General features: G+C 40.7%; 1 protein-coding gene across 20 annotated transcripts in view; it reads left to right on the top strand.

Annotated features, from left to right (window-relative positions):
- RBFOX1 (RNA binding fox-1 homolog 1) overlaps positions 1-16,315 on the top strand; it is a 2,507,416-nt gene that overhangs the window by 1,857,190 nt on the left and 633,911 nt on the right. The window lies entirely within an intron of this gene.

Genomic DNA, 16,315 nt, shown 5'->3' with positions numbered 1-16,315 from the left:
TTTTATCACCCACTCCTTTATGTCAAAGGCTGCCTATGAAAAACACCTATGAACCAATTTTTTTAATCCTTCAATTTATTTATTTTTAAATTACTATTTTTTAAGTTCCAGGGTACATGTGCAGGATGTGCAGGTTTGTTACATAGGTAAACATGTGCCATGGTAGTTTGCTGCACCTGTCAACCCGCCATCTAGGTATTAAGCCCTGCATGCATTAGCTGTTTTCCCTAATGCTCTCCCTGCCACCACTCCCCGCCAAGAGGCCCGGTGTGTGTGGTTCCCCTCCATGTTTCTGTGTGTTCATTGTTCAGCTCCTACTTATAAGTGAGAACATGCAGTGTTCAGTTTTCTGTTCCTGTGTTCGTTCACTGAGGATAATGGCTTCCAGCTTCATCTATGTCCTTGCAAAAGACATGACCGTGTGCTTTTACACTGAATCTCTTCATAAGGGCTGTTTTTCTGGCTATGGGACACATTCCTTTCATGGATTGAGTAAGCAAGAAGCATCAGGGAATTTACAACCCTGGAAAAAGCACTCAACTTAGGATAAATGGGGACTTAGTGGATCGTGCCCCAGCTTCCTCATGCGCTAGAGTGAGTGGGGCAGCATCAAGGTGTGTTCTGCCATCTCCCAGAGCCCTACAATGGGATTAAGCCCCAGTTGCCCATAGTGGGCAGTTGGTTGTTAACAAAAACTGTTTTCCTCCTATCCATGTCTCAATTTCCATTCCCATTGATGTTCCCTTACATCACTCTAAAATGTACAATTTGCACTTGAATTTTACCCCAGCTCTGCTTTCAGGGAAATGGAAACTAAAATAGTACATTCACCGTAATGAGAAACACCACAGCCTAATAATTCCATCAAGTAAGGTTTTCTGATCAGTGGATATTCTCATTTTCATCCTTTTGTCATCAGTCTTTTATCCCTCCCCCTCTCTCTCCTCTCTTGTACAGTACATCGCTGCTGTTGTAGGATGTGGATTCTTGGATTATTGAATAGGTTTGAAAGCAACTGCAGCTGTGCTCATGGTGCATTTCCCAAAAGTTAAAAAACTTGAGTTGGGCTAACCGAGTGATCAGAGCACAGGGTTTTGATGGCACCGTGTGTTGCTCACGTGTGAGGAGACTGATGTATTTGCTGCCACATTCCACTCATTTATACTTGCCTCAGTGTGGTTTCTCATTTGCAGGTTGCTTTTAACAATATAGATGCTTTCCTGGATAGAGAACATGGAGGCATGATTTTTGGAAAACTTGTTTGCCTCAGATGCAGCCACGCATACACAGATAAATGAATACACAGAGTATTCTGATAAAAACTTAGAGATTTAAATATTTTTGGCAATATTGTGGTGTTATTTTCGGGGGTTGTATATTCTTAATCTTGATTGCATATGTGTCTTGACATCTTTACGCCAAAGGCATGTTTTTATAGATGTCTGAATTAAACATTGAACTCTTTTCAAGATAGCTGAGTTAACGTTTAAGTGGTTTTGCTTAACCTGGGTTTGCTTATTTGCTCCTAAATGTTCTAATGCAGAGCCATCTCCCTTGGCATAAAGTGATTTGGGAGCACAGCTTTAGGAATAATAATTTTCTAAATAGCCAAGAGTATCCTGCCCAGAATGTTTCCCAAAACTGGCCTCAAACTGAAGAACTGAGGTTTAGCCATCCCCCATCCCCTTAGCAATTCAGGTGGTGCGGATTGAGAAACTGGAACCTAGCTTCACAGACGCCAAATTGACCAAGGGTGACAAAACCAGCGCTGAGAAGACTGTGGTTGTTGGGTAGGGGAAGGGTTCATGAGGTAGTAAGCAGGAGTCCGCTTGAAATTTGGAAAATCCTTAGTGCATGCAATTTTGCCCAGAGTGGCATGTTGTCAAGTTGTCCTCAAGCTACACTTGCCATTAAGAGAAATGAACTTCAAAAAACAGCATAGCCCTTCACAAGCCTATCTTTACTCAGAGCCTGAGAAAGGAGGGTCCCATCTGGCTTAACACATTACAATTTCTTCACAAGTGGAGCTTCTTGGCTGCTACCCTGAAGCTTCCGTTCTGACTAGTGTTGATTCTTAGGTATCATAGAGGAATTACATTATTCTAAAAGCTTTTATTGAGCATATACTATATACACCACTAGGAAAATAGTAATGTCTTGCTGTCAAGGGCTGTGCATTCTAGTAGGTGGTGCGAAAAGGTAGGTATATGTAATTACAATACAAGGGAAAAGAAAATGCCATTCGTTAGTCATGAAATTAGGTACTAGAAAAGCTCAGAGAAGGGTATTATTACTCCTCCTAGCCTCCTAGCTGCAGGAACTGTGGCAGGTCATTTAAAGGATATGTATGTATTACGTACGTATTATATTTTATGTATCTGCTAATTCTTGGATGTTTGAATAGGTTTTGAAAGCAACTACAACTTGATCAGAAATTGTTGTTGGGGTCACAGCTGACTCCAACACTAATTTGCCCAGATATGTGTGCGTGTGTGTGTGTCTGTATACATAACCTCGGTAATTTATACACATATATATATATAATATATATGTATTATATATATTTTATACATAATATATATATACACACATATATACAGATATGTGTATATATATAAATATATACATATAAATATATACATATATATATATATATTTGCTCAGTATTAAAATACTACCTGAATTCTAGGTCCTTATACACAAAAAGTTACTGTTTATTTTAACTTAAATATCACTTAGACATCTTAAACTTCATTTACCCAAATTCACACTCATTATGTGTATCCTCCACACACACACACACACCCGCCCATTAATCTGCTCTTCCTCCCTTATCATGTCTTTTTACAACAGCTCCTAATTCAGTTGTTGAGACCAGAAACTCAGCTGTTGCTCTTCACTCCTACATCTTTTTCACCTCTATCTTCTCCTTTAGATTTGTGATTCCTAATATCTCTCCAGTCTATGAATTCCTCTCAAAATTCACTCTCACAAACCTATTCGAAGTCATCATGATTTCTAATCTAGATCATTCCAATAGCATTCCAACTATCTGACCTGTTTTCTAGTCTTTGTTCCTTTTAGGGTAAACGTATATCTTGAGTTGCCTGGAACAATAGTAGTTACAACTGTTGTCCTGGTATAATTATTAATAGCACTTTCTTCTTTCCCAAGAAAGTCCTGGTTTGGAGAATAAATTATGATCACTCAACCTTCTATTCACTCCTTAGGGCCAGAACGACCTTTAAAAAGCTTAATTAATGCTACTCTTATTCTTCATTTGTCACTTTCATTACAGTGCTTATCACCTTCCTTACACTCACCCACAATCTGTTATTCCCTAGTTTGTTTTGTGGTTTACTTGGTCATGGTTTCTCACTCTCCTGTCTTCCTACTCCCTTTAGATTGACTTCTCTTAAGGGTAGGAGAATGCTTATTTTGTTCTTAACTGTACTCTGTACTGCCTATAACATAGTAGAGACTAAATACATGTTTGCAAATACCAGTGGCTATTTTTTTTTATTAATACAGTGAAAGAATCAGTATGCACCAATAACATAATTTGGCTGAAGAATAACCTTTGTTCTAGAAAGCTGCCCTAGGACGAGGTTTCAGAATATTTCAGAGGATCTTCTGTTTTTTGCCAGGGCAGAATAACTTGTACCATAAACAACTTTAATACTGGACAAAATATATGAGGCATCATTTTCAGGTAATGGGTACGAAGCAGCACAGAACTGTGATCCTTCAGAGAATCGGAGACATGTGAGAGGAAGCCACCGTTGACCCAGTTTTATTCCTGGGAGGGATGTCTCGAACATAAGTGCTCTGAGATAAAGAATTTAGAAGTTGGGGGTGATGAGGTAGCTGGAATTTGTGGAACCGGTTGCTATAGAAAGGACAGATTTGTGTGGGAAGGGGAAGTCTCCATGCCTTGAGTTCTTGGCTGAGAAATAAGCCACATATGTGCAGGGTCAGACTCTGTGAGTCCTCACAGGGAGGGTTAACTGTGACACAGAGGCCAGGATAGAGGTAGTACAGGTTGTAGGCATTCAGTTGAGACTCCAGAAAGATCAGACTTTAGGAGTAAAGTGTGTATCTTAGGGCAAGGGTCAGCAAATTATGCTCTGCAGGCAACATCTGGTTATGGGCTGTCTTTGTACAGTCTGTGATCAATTAAAATGGGTTTTAGATGATTAAAACATAATATGTGGCTGAGAGTGTATTTTACCTGCAAAGGCTAAAACTTCTACTATTTAGCTCTTTTCAGAAAATGTCAGCCAATCCCTTCCCTATATTAAGGGGCATACCCCGTGACTATAGACAAATCCTAAGCAGACCTTCCCAACAAAGCATAAAAATGAGCTTGACAGGGTCAAGAGCATGCATGAGTTAGCCGAGTGCTCCCAGAACAAAATTCAACCACCATTTAAAGAAAGACAATATAATTCAGACCTCCTACAATTTGTTCTATGTATTGAAATCCACACAATTGAAATGTCCAGTAGTAAATGTCCATTAATAAAAAATAAATACCATGGCTGGTGTGGAGGCTCACACCTGTAATCCCAGCGCCTTTGGGAGGTCGAGGTCAGTGCAGTACTTGAGCCCAAGACTTAAAGACCAGCCTGGGCACCATGGCAAAACCCCTTCTCTACAAAATAAAAAAAGTACAAAAAAAGAAAATTACACAGGCATGGTGGCGTATGCCTTTGGTACCAGTTACTCAGGGGGCTGAGGCAGGAGGATTGTTTGAGCCCAAGAGGTCAAAGTGAGCTGTGATTTCATGACTGCACTCCAGCTGGGTGACAGAGCAAGACCTTGTCTCATAAAAATAACAAATAAATAAATACTAGATGTGTAGAATAGAAAAAAAATTGACAATCTAGAGCAGGGTTTGTCAAGCCACAGTTTGTGAGACAGCTCCCTGTTTCTGTAAATATTCTTATTTCATTGGAATATAGTCATTCCTGTTTGTTTCCATTTTGTCTATGGCTACTTTTATTTTGTAACCAGAAGGTTGGACAGTTTCAACAGAGACCATATGGCCCACAGAGCCTGCAATATTTGTTTTCCGTCTCTTTTAAGGAAATGTTTTGTCCACTGATTAGGGGAAAAAACAGTCAGAAGAAAGGGACTACAAGATGACCCAAATGTTAGGATTGAAGTAGACAAGGACGTTGAAATAATGGTAGAAGTACTGGAGGGTTTATAGGAAAAGATGGACATGATGAGTTCACAGATGGGAAGTCTCAGAAATCAAATGAAAACCATAAACAAGAACCAAACTGAGATTCTGTTAGGTTGATGCAAAAGTAATTGTGCCTTTTGCCATTAAAATGATAATAATTAAATTAATGGCAAAAGCCGCAATTACTTTTTACCAACCTAATAAAATTGACAGTATAGTACCTGAAATGTAAACATCAGACTGCAAAATACTGAATACAGAAATCCGTTAACTTGAAGATAGCAAAGAATAGAACTAAGGAATAAAAAGAAGAAAGATACTGAAAAAAAAAAACTGAAAAAGGCCTCAGTGATTTATGGGAAATATCAATCATTTAAATACATATAATTGGATTTCTGAATGGAGAGAAGAGACAGACGATGGGACAAAACACTATATTAAGGAATAAAAGCTAAGATTTTCCAAATTTGGTAAAAACATCAGCCTATACTCCAGAGAGCATGGGGAAAAACAAGCGGTATAAGCATAAGAAAAAATTATACTTGAAAACATTATAAAGAAATGCTTAAAACCAAAGATACACAGATGCATTTTCTTTTGCAAAAGAGATATGTATTTGTCCATTGTGCAACATCTCTCTGTAGTGAGTATAGGTAACTAAGTTCTCTAAAGCCATCGCACAGTGAGACATTGTGAAAACTTCTGGGACCGGAAATGGTCAGTTTGGGAAGAGGTAGGGGAGCTCATTGAGAGTAGAATCGAAGGGAAGTCAAAGAGTGAGAATTAAAAAAAAGAGAAAAAGGGGGCAAAGGAACTCCCCAAAGCATAAAAGCAGCATCCAGCAAATTCGATAGTAGCCAAGATGGGGTTCTGTGTTATTTGAAATCTGCTACTCACAGGGCTGAGGCTGTGGAGTTGATCTTACTACAGACAAGTTGGTTTTGTTCTGTTGCATAGGTACAGACTGCAGTGATGTTGCATATATAGGGAATCCTCTTCTGGGTACCAGCAGTAAAAGTGCTTCATTGCTCAGTGATGACCAAACAGTCTTCAAATGAAAGCAGTTATTGGTTTTAGTTAACAGTTATTTATAGAGCACTCACAGGTTGCCCAAAAGAACTCTAGGAGAAGAGTTGGGAAGTCGAAAACTTTCAGCTGCTGTGTTGCCTTGGAACAGTGTTTCTTAGCATACATGATTAGGGGAAAGAAGGATAAAACAGTCGGAAATATTTAAGAATCTGGAAGTTTCACAGAAATATCTAGATTTTTTTTGGTTTCTCTTTAAAACAATAAATATTAAAAAATAAAAGCCCACATACCTTTGGGCTTGCATTTCTTTTTATTTTTTCCTTTTTCTTTTTTTCTTTTTTTTTTTCTTTTTTTGTGAGATGGAGTCCCGCTCTGTTGCCCAGGCTGGAGTGCAGTGGCGTGATCTCGGCTCACTGCAACCTCTGCCTCTAGGGTTCATACCATTTTCCTGCCTCAGTCTCCTGAGTAGCTGAGACTACAGGCGCCCGCCACCACGCCTGGCTAATTTTTTTATTTTTAGTAGAGATGGGGTTTCACCGTTTTAGCCAGGATGGTATTGATCTCCTGACCTCGTGATCTGCCCGCCTCAGCCTCCCAAAGTGCTGGGATTACAGGCATGAGCCACGCGTCCGGCCTGGGCTTGCATTTCAACGTGGAAACAATTTCTTGTGACTGAGTAACCATGGCTTTATTTGAATGAGGCATACTACACTCTGCCACAGTCCTTGCACTTCCCTATTAGTCCCCTAAAATGACACCAGTTGTCAGTTTCTATTTATCTTCACACTTTGTTTTGTTTTGGTTTGTTTTGTTTGTTTGTTTGTGTTTTTTTGAGACAGAGTCTCATTCTATTGCCAGGCTGGAGTGCAATGGCGCGATCTCGGCTCACTGCAACCTCTGCCTCCCAGGTTCAAGTGATTCCTCTGCCTCAGCCTCTCGAGTAGCTAGAACTACAGGTGCACGCCACCATGCTCTGCTAATTTTTTTTGTATCTTAGTAGAGACAGGATTTCACCATGTTGGCCAGAATGGTCTTGATCTCCTGACCTCGTGATCCACCAGCCTTGGCCTCCCAAAGTGCTGGGATTACAGGTGTTAGCCACCGCACCTGGCCATTGTTTTCTTTATAGTAGAATTAAGTAGAAATGAAATCGTTTATTTTACCCGAGTCTTTGTCAAAACCAGAAAAAGAAAAGACCAAGAAGAGTCCCATGCTTGAGAAAAATGTATATACCAGATTTCTTGGTGGAAGTGTAAAATATTTTCATATGCCTAATACACACACAAAAAATGCCATATCCTTTCTCACTTGACTCAAGTGGAACACCTGTGGGATGCCTGCAGATACTTGAATTTCTTCAAATTGTTGCTTTAGGAATACTTTATTTTTGCACATGAAATTTTTTTCCTCCCAATAATATACCATCATACTAACAAAGGTTAACAACACAAAGTGTAAACAATTCTCAATACCACCTTCCCATTTCTAACCAAGATGTTCGCTTGTAACAGTGTGTGCGTAATATGAAATCACCAGTTTAAAGTTCCATTCCAATGTCATGGTTGATATGCCCGCTCATATACCTCCTGTGAGCCCTGGGCATAATGACACAGTTTCTTGTACAATTTAAGTGGTGTCACCTCTCTGGAGACCAGTGAACAGACTGCTGGTTGTTGTCTTAGTTAAACACTTACTTTCTAACAATTTTCTAACATTGCATTTCTGGAACAGCTTGGAAATGTGCAGTGTTATTGGGTGTAAGCGGGAGAGGTGGGCAAAGACATCCTTCTGATTTCTTGCAACAAGACCATTTAGTTAGTGGACGGATGAGACCCAAGAGGTTTTCTTTGCACAGACTTCTCCTGATGCACTTATAATTTTCTGCCCAGATATCTCTTTAAGGACTGTGGTGTTTTAGCTCTGGGGGAATTATTCCTCTGAGTAAGCGGCTTCCCAGCTGCACACACAATGCTCCAATCAGGCTAGTCCTTGTTTGTTGTTCAGGATTGTCTAATCCATGAGGGGAAATGTTGGCATTTGGGCAAGGTCCTGTTAGCCCCATTGTTTCAAAATATGTCGGTGATGTCCCTGTGTAACTGACCAAAGTAAATGCTGTTTTACAAACTGCAATGAGTTTTACATGATGAATTTTCCTACAGAAGTCAAAATGGGAAATTCAGGTTAGTGTAGGCAGTGAAGCTACTACATTTATTAGCATCAAAACACAGTCTCAGAGATTAATCTGTGAATAACTGTGCCGTTTGTAACATCATAAACACGGACTAATGGGGATATGTTACAGTGGAATGCTGGTATTTGCAACCTGTCATCATATTAGTGCAATGATGAAATTTGCTGCTGAGTTCCTCAGCAAATATTCAGTATCATGCTTGTGCCTTCTTGTTATAATTTGTACCGTATTAGTAGCATCTTACCATATTAGTGACTTTAAAATGTTTTTAAAATTATATATCTTGGGTTGACAGAAATGGAATGTTCTGGGGTTTTGCTAGTATCAGTCATATTAAACTTGTCCTGTTAGCAGCTTTCCCTTGAACTGATACTTAAATGAGGTTTTAATATAAACAAAATGTACTTCTGAGATGTGCTTCCAGCTACAACCAATTTCTCCCAGTCCATTAGCTACTTTGTATCCCTTTTAAGAAACTTGAGATTGTGCTTTTATTGAGGAGCCAAAATGTTTGCTCAACTCATTAGGCCAAACAGAGAGAAAGTAAACTCAAGAGCTCTGCTGTCTCCTGAGTTACTCTGGGGCCCGGTGAATGGAGCATTACCTCCATCACTGTTAAGACAGACAAGCACCTTTTGAGATTTTCCTGCCCGTGCCTCTCTGTACCACTTGCTACTCGTGCTTTTTGGCTCATGAGAAAGGCTGGTAACTCCACTGTTCATTGTTTCGCATCTTTAGTCTCTGGATTTCAAAAGTCATCGTTTTCTTGCAGAAGAAGGAGAAAGGAGCACTGAATAGGCAAACCAGCTGATGGCCACTATACAGAGTTTTTTGGTGTCAGGAAATCTGGTTTAGAAACCACCTTGGGAAATGACCTAACCCAGAAATGGTTTATCTTTGTAAAATGGCTTTTTCTCTTGTTTATAACCAACCCCATATACTTTATTTATTTATTTAGATGGAGTGTCACTCGATCATCCAGGCTGGAGTGCAGTGGCACGATCTTGGCTCACTGAAACGTCCGCCTCCCGGGTCCAAGCGGTTCTCCTGCCTCAGCCTCCCAAGTAGCTGGGATTATAGGTGCCTGCCATCATGCCTGGCTAATTTTTGTATTTTTAGTAGAGACAAGGTTTTGCCATGTTGGCCAGGCTGGTCTCGAAACCCTGGCCTCAAGTGATCCACCTGCCTTGGCCTCCCAATGTGTTGAGACTACTGGCATGAGCCACCACACCCGGCCAAGACCCTATTTTTTATTTTATTTTATTTTATTTTATTTTATTTTATTTATGTATTTATTTATTTATTTATTTATTTATTTATTTATTTATTTTTTTGAGACAGACTCTCGCTCTGTCACCCAGGCTGGAGTGCAATGGCACAATCTCGGCTCACCGCAACCTCCACTTCCCAAGTTCAAGCGATTCTCCTGCCTCAGCCTCCCGAGTAGCTGGGATTAGTCATGTGCCACCACGCCACGCCTGGCTAATCTATATATATATATATATATATATTTTTTTTTTTTTTTTTTAGTAAAGACGAGGTTTCACCATGTTGTCCAGGCTGGTCTTGAGCTCCTGACTTCGTGATCCACCCACCTTAGCCTCCCAACAAGACCCTATTTTCAAATGAGGTCACATTCTGAGGCACTGGAAGTTAGGGTTTCAGTGTATGTTTTTTGGGGGAAACATGGTTCAACTCATGACAGCCCAGAGTCTCTACTTGCACGTGTCTATCCCATATGGTGCACCGTTCTCAATCAGCAGGGGCCATACATTGTTGCTGTAGGATTGTAATCAGACTCACTGACTTCACTTCCTATCTCTGCACCATCGCCTGTGGCCCGGGACTGCAAATGTTTATTGGCGATACCCAGTTTTACTTGCTCATCATGCATCTGGCTCTGCCCCAACTGGAGCTTGCAAACTGAGGGTTGGGCAGGGGAGGTTTGTTAAGAAGAGACCGGTGCATGTTCGTAAAAGAAGGGGGGCAGAGGAAAGGTATGCTGAGCAGGTACAACAAAGAAAACACAGAATGCTTCATACGGAAAGTTCTGCCTGAGCAGAACCACAGTTTACACTGCGTACCTGCATTTTGTCATGCAGCACAAGCACCAACAATAGAAGGAGACATTCAGCAACTCAGAGTCCTTCTTTGTCAAGTTCGGGTTGTAAATTCTTGGAGAATTTAGAGGCGGTGTCACATCTGTTTCTCTCCCTCTGTATAAAGAAAAATAAAATGCCGTATTGAATAAGTACCTCATAAAGCCTTTTGCATTATGATGGAGAGAGAGCCGGGAAGATGAGAGTGAAAAGTAAACATTTTCCTGCATCGCAAAGGGAGGCTTTTGAGGGTGCTTGAGATGTTTAAGCTCTTGTCTTGATCTAGGTGGTAGTTACACAAGGTGGTGTTTGTCAAACTGTACACCTAAGATTTGTGTGCTTTAACCCCAGGGTTGCTAGGGGCTGTAGGATGATAATGGGAAGTTATTATTAAGTGAGTGTAGAATTCCAGTTTTGCAAGATAAAAAAAGTTCTGTGGGTGGATGGTGATGATGGTTGCCCAACAATGTGAATGTACCTAATGCAGCTGAACTATGCATTTAAAACAGTTAAAATATTAAATTCATGGTATATATATATTTTACCACAATTTGAAAAAGAAGGGTATACTTTACTATATCAACGTTATTCCTCAGTCAGAAAGTAAAAGTAAATAAAATGTCCCATTCCCATTTGTTTTTGGGAGTCACAAGAAGGGTTGAACTGGCCTCTGATTTCTTGCAGCGTGGACAGGCAATTTTAGGGATCCTTACTGCAATATCTCAGCAGATTGTTGAACACTGGCATAAATAGATTATTTCCTCCAGTGCCTTGCCTATCATTCTGTACCTTCTTCGGCTTCCTGAATCCTAGCAACAAGTAACCTGTCTTTATCCTGGCAGAACTGCCTTCATTATGATTTCAATGCCAAAATAATGACTATTTGTCCTGAATGTATTTAACAGAGCCTCAGTCCCTAGGGAATGTGTATTTTTCCCCTTCATGTTTCTTATAAAGTTTGCAGATCACCATCCCTGTAGTCACTTAAGCTCTCTGACCTATTCAGAGATTCCTCAGCAATTTGCTTTCTGGGCACCCTTTTATCCTGGTCCATGTTCTCTTGGGGTACACTCACAACTTTATTTTTCTAGCTGCAGGCTGGCATTCTGGGATTGGCTGCCATATGAACCCTGGGTGTTAGGGTATGCTTCCCATCACAGATGACATTGAATAATTCAACCCTCTCCCTCTCTCCCCGTGCAAGCTATCATCGTCATTCATTGCCTGGAAGACCACAACAAACTCTTTTATTTTATTTTATTTTATTTTATTTTATTTTATTTTATTATTATACTTTAGGTTTTAGGGTACATGTGCACAATGTGCAGGTTTGTTACATATGTATCCATGTGCCATGTTGGTTTGCTGCACCCATTAACTCGTCATTTAGCATTAGGTATATTTCCTAATGCTGTCCCTCCCCCCTCCCCCCACCCCACAACAGTCCCCAGAGTGTGATGTTCCCCTTCCTGTGTCCATGAGTTCTCATTGTTAAATTCCCACCTATGAGTGAGAACATGCGGTGTTTGGTTTTTTATCCTTGCGATAGTTTACTGAGAATGATGTTTTCCAGTTTCATCCACGTCTCTACAAAGGACATGAACTCATCATTTTTTATGGCTGCACAGTATTCCATGGTGTATATGTGCCACATTTTCTTAATCCAGTCTATCGTTGTTGGACATTTGGGTTGGTTCCAAGTCTTTGCTATTGTGAATAGTGCTGCAACAAACATACGTGTGCATGTGTCTTTATAGCAGCATAATTTATAGTCCTTTGGGCATATACCCAGTAATGGGATGGCTGGGTCAAATGGTATTTCTAGTTCTAGATCCCTGAGGAGTCGCCACACTGACTTCCACAATGGTTGATGTGGAGAAATAGGAACACTTTTACACTGTTGGTGGGACTGTAAACTAGTTCAACCATTGTGGAAGTCACAGCAAACTCTTGACTGGCCTTTTCACTGTCACTTTGCCTCCAGGCCACAATCCATCCTCAGGACAAAGGGAGCCTTTGAAATAAGTCATTTCCTCCTTCATGTTCCTTAGCAGTTTCTCATTGCTTGTGGAGCAAAACACAGATCGCACTTTTGATAACTAAAGCTCTGCATGAACTGGTCTTTACCTGAATTCCCCTCCTCAGCCCTTGCGAGTCGCTGGCCCTAGCCACACTGGCCTTATTTTACTTTTTTGAGACAGAGTCTCACTCTGTCGCCAAGGCTGGAGTGCATTGGCACGATCTTGGCTCACTGCAACCTCCACCTCCCAGGTTGAAGCGATTCTCCTGCCTCAGCCTCCCAAGTAGCTGAGATTATAGGTGCACACCACCACACCCAGCTATGGTTGCATTTTTAGTAGATAGAGGGTTTCGCCATGTTGGCTGGGCTGGTCTTGAACTGCTGATCTCAAGTTATCCACCAGCCTGGGCCTCCGAAAGTGCTGGGATTATAGGTGTAAGCCACTGTGCCCAGCCCACACTGGCCTTATTAAGATGCAGAACGTGGTCATAGTGTTCATTCTAGTAAACCTGTTTGTGTGTTTGTGTCCTAAACCTTAGCTGTTATAACTTGGCCACTCCTCATGGGGAAATCAAAGGGAAGATGTTCTTGGCTTTAGAGAAATTCATTTCCCCAGGCTAGAAAAATAGAAGCACTCATTTCTCACTAACGATGGGAATGAGAGTAGCGTGAATTTTTATATGGAGGACATTATTTATGTACTTTTTAAATTAATTTGTTCATTGACTCAATACAAATTGATCATCTCACTATACCTGTGTTTTATATCTCAAGTTAGGAGTTGGGTAGTCAAGTGATAGTTTTATTATTGTCCATATTTCATAATAATTATTTATTTTAAATATTTCATAATGAGTAATTTTTAAAAATTATACTGACGACCCTGGCCTTGGTAACATGGATGATTTGTGCAATACCTGCCTGGAGAATCCAATAATAGTATTGCTCTTATTGATGAACTAATATGTTTAACCATCTTCCTGTTGAGGTCAGTCTTTTTAGTGGCATAAATATTTCTTCCAGGCAGTGGAGTTTGGGATAATATAGTAGAAATTGCTGGAGTTTCTCCTAAAGGAGAAGAATCTCCACTTGCTCCTGTGGCCAGAGAGATCCCAACTGGAAATGAGAAGCCGCGTGGCTGAAAGTGGAAGAAGCGATTGAATTTCTCCCATCCTGTCTGGTTCATAGCGATGGTCGGTGGTAACCCACCCCAATTTGCAGGATCCGGGAGAACCCCTCGAGATCACTCCTTGGTATCCAAATTCCCTGTTATCTATCTTGGTAAACTCCAGCCTTCTGGTTGGATATTTTAGCTACTGCAACATTGAAGACCTATGGTTCAGGATAAATCTACCTTCTCAGGAGCTTCAATTGTACAGAATATAGTGTCAAGTGATGTCCTGTAAACACGTATTAAATGAAGGTTCCAGGCTGGGCCTGGTGGTTGCTGCCTGTAATCCCAGCACTTTGGGAGGCCGAGGCGGGTGGATCATTTGAGGCCAGGAGTTTGAGAGCAGCTTGGGAAACATGGCACAACCCTGCCTCTACCAAAAATACCAAAAATTAGCTGGATGTGGTGGCATGCACCTGTGGTCCCAGCTACTTGGGAGGCTGAGATGGGAGGATCGCTTGAGCCTGGGAGGTGGAGGTTGATCCTAGCTCCACCTGGGTGACAGAGTGAGACTCTGTCTCAAAAACAAATAAATAAATAAAAATTAAAAAAGGTCTCATCACTGATTCAGTTGAGTTTATCAAGTCATTTTTCACATTTAGTTTAGTGTTTAGTAACACGATTGTTTAATGAAGACTTGCAGACTTTCTTTCACAAAGTTTAAAGTTGGATGCTGATTGCTGTATATAATTAATGTATCACAATGGCATTCAATTTCTGTAGCAGATCAGAAGCCACTGAAACAGATAGGCCACCAGTAGCTTAATCAGTGTTGGTTTCAGGCTATTGCTTTGCAATTGATTAATTATTGTGTTGAGTTGATAACTGATAACTGGATTAATTATTTTAAAATAATTTCTCTTGAAGCTTGACAACAGGAGTTGTAAATGTTTCCACTGTGAAAGCAGCTCTGGACCTACCAGCCTGCTTGTATATATGGAAAAACATGGTTTTGAATTGAATATTTGAATATATTTACTTTGTTATGAAAATGATTTAAAATGAAAGTTTTTGGGGGTGGCAGTAAATAGAAAATGTCACTCTGCTCATTTCAAGGAACAAGGTTTGAGGAATTGATTGAATCATCAATTTGGTTATGAGCAGAATTTCAAACATAGAAATAATTTGCTGGCACCCCCCGAGGGGTCAGTCCACGGAATGTTCCATTCCGTCTGTTTAACCTCTGGACTCCAGAGTACAGGGATTGTAACACCTCCCATGCTTGATTAATGGGAAACAGCTGTCTCCTGCTTGTGTCACAGTGATAAAATGTTTCTCCATCTTAGGGCGAATCTCATTCCTTGCAGAGGGAGCACATGTTCAAGCAGGTGGGAGAATGAATGGGTGCAAACTGAGCAGAGTCAGGAAGAGCATAACCAGGGGACTCATTTAGGCTCACAGAAGCTGAAGATTAAATATAAAAAAAAGAAATGACACAGACCAATCCGTTGGTGTATCAGAGACCATGAAGTCTAGACTGTGTACACCCCTCACCGTGGATCAAATGGGTTTCTTTGCTGGCTTTCTCAGAGCTTGTAAGAGAACTCAGTCTACTAACTCAGATGCACAAGAAACAACTTATTACATTATTCATTTTTAATCAGTTTAATTTTAAATCCAGATTCTTGTCCCTATCAGGCACAACGTTCACTTTCAGCTATTTCACTCCTTTCCCTTTTCCTAGAGATGTGCAAGAGCCTGTGAGAAGATAGTGCCCAAAAGTCACCGGGCATGGGTCGGTTGTTAGCGGTTGCCATGTTGGCATCTGCTTTCAGGTACACATAGTGCATGTTGGCTTGGTGGCTCACTTGGTCCTCTACCATCCTGGGGAATGATGACTCTGTGGTGAAGCTGGGAACCCTGTCACTTAGCATCCTACCTACCTAAAGGCACCATGCAGCTGTTTTCTTCCTGGGACCCAGAGCTGTTTGCCCCACTCACAGTCTTGATACCCTGTGACCTCTTAAAGGCCCTAACACTCTCCTGATCATCTTTCAGGTCACTTACCCTAATCCCACCCATGGGCTTCTGGTCAAACATCCACAAAGCATGGGCAAATAAATGTGTGGGGCAGACCTGGTATAATACAATCAAAATATGGAAGGACTGTGGTAAACAGGAGAGCATGATTCAGGTCCAAAGGCATTCAGATGCAGTTAAATACAACAGAACTCTGTGCTGGTCAAATGGACTATATATGTATATATAGACGTGTGTGTATATAGATGTAAGAACTAATGTATATGTATGAAATACATATATACACACACACTTATATGTGGGGGAATAGTGGAGGAGGGAAGAAAGAAAAAATGTGGACAGAAAAAAGCATATTAATATTTGAACAAATAATCTTGCTATGCACACCTCGAAGAGTAAAAAAGAAAATGTGAATTTTCATGGACCTAGTAACGTCTTACTTAGAGAGGTCCATTTTTTCCTTTAGTTGATTTCAGTGAGCCACTTGTAAGAAATAGAGCCCCAAGCAGCAATGCCCCAAGAGAAAGGGGAATGACAAGGTGCTGCCTCGTAACTGACTTCAGTGACTATGTGAGAGGTATAAAGGATTTCAGAGGTGGTGATACATTTCTTCAAATTGAGCTTCAAAGACCAG

Source organism: Symphalangus syndactylus, chromosome 14, assembly GCF_028878055.3.
Source record: "Symphalangus syndactylus isolate Jambi chromosome 14, NHGRI_mSymSyn1-v2.1_pri, whole genome shotgun sequence".
NCBI lineage: Eukaryota > Metazoa > Chordata > Mammalia > Primates > Hylobatidae > Symphalangus > Symphalangus syndactylus.
Note: the sequence above shows the minus strand (reverse complement) of the source record. Positions and strands in the feature narration are given on the sequence as shown.